Below are 1524 nucleotides of genomic sequence, written 5' to 3' on the forward strand. Positions count from 1 at the left end.
ACGAAAGATCTCTTGCTCAGAGAAACTTTCCTCACTAAGGTCTCCAGCGTTTTTCATTAACCACTTGGCAGATTCAACAAAAAGTTTCAGGTCAGGGAAGAAATTTTCAACCCTGACAGCCCTTGTGCCTTTGGTGTCCTGCAGAAACTTTCTGATTCTGGTTAAGGAATAACCACTCTTCTTGTCAGTCTGAGTCTGAGTGAAGAGCAGAGAGTCTGGGTCATCACTGTCAGAGTCTACAGTGAAGTCCTCTACACTTGGCTCTGGTTGGCATACTGGGGCCTTAGCAACTTTCTTAGCTGGTTTCTTTGCCTTATTTGCAGACTGACTGACCTCTAGGGTTTTCCTTTTGTGTGACATTTTAACAATATCAGCATCAACAGCCATTTCCTCATCATCTAGGACAGACTCTGCTACCTTGGTAGCCACCTGTCCAACCTGTTCACCCTGTCCAAACCCATCATCACCACTGGCCTCATTTCCCTCAGCCTCTGCCCTCTGACCCCCCACTTCCTCACCATCCTCCACCTCCAAACCCTTACCTGCCTCCCTATCCTCCACCACAGTAACCTTACCTGCCTCCCTATCCTCCACCACAGTAACCTTACCTGCCTCCCTATCCTCCACCACAGTAACTTTACCTGCCTCCTTCGCCACAGTATCTTTAACCAAATCCTTCTTTTTCACTGCAGCGTCTTTTCCTGCCTCCTCCACCACCAAATCTTTACCTGCCTCCTTCACCACAGTGATTTTCCTTAGGCTATCCCTAGAGTCTGGATTACTTGTACCTGCCTTAGGTGAAGATGGTGCTTGATCAGTGTGCCCAGACTCATTTCTCTCAGGGCAGGACCTGATCAAATGACCCTCCATCCCACACCCAAAACACTTCATAGTATCTGAAGTGACATAAATGGTGTAGTAAAAATCATCCACCTTGAATTTGAAAACCGATTAAGAATTTAAGAATCATGAAAACCTGCCTCCTGAAAGACACAACGTGTTTTAGCAGGGGAGATTTACAGCCCAGAGGGATCATTTTAACGGGAGACACTATCTGTCCGTGTCTCCCCAGCTCCCTCTCCAACGCTTCGTTCCTTAAAAACGGAGGAACGTTGGACAGAATGATTCTCTTGGCCGGGCTGACCAGCGGGAGAACGGGGGTGAAAGTGTCCTGAATCACGACACCCCGCTCCACAAGAGGGGGGGGGGGGGGAGAGAGAGTGACAGAGAGAGAGAGGGAGAGAGAGAGAGAGAGAGAGAGGGAGAGAGAGTGAATCACGACACCCCGCTCCACAATCAAATTCACCTTATCGACACCATCCAAAAAAATAACAACAGCGTTGTTCATCCGCGACGCGGATTTCACGCTGCCGTGTCCCACCACCTCCTCCACCGAGCAGCTGACAGCCGGGGCCAGCTTCATTGCATGCCGGTGTTCCGCGCAGGACTGCCCCCCCGTACATGCGTGCCTCCCCAGTGTAAACACACGCGTCGTACAGTCCTGCCTCCCGTACAGCACTGCCT

The sequence above is a fragment of the Centroberyx affinis genome, unplaced genomic scaffold (assembly GCF_046629955.1).
Source record: "Centroberyx affinis isolate AG114_WGS23_722 - 3 ecotype Tasmania unplaced genomic scaffold, CSIRO-AGI_Caff_v1 ptg003207l_1, whole genome shotgun sequence".
Classification (NCBI taxonomy): domain Eukaryota; kingdom Metazoa; phylum Chordata; class Actinopteri; order Beryciformes; family Berycidae; genus Centroberyx; species Centroberyx affinis.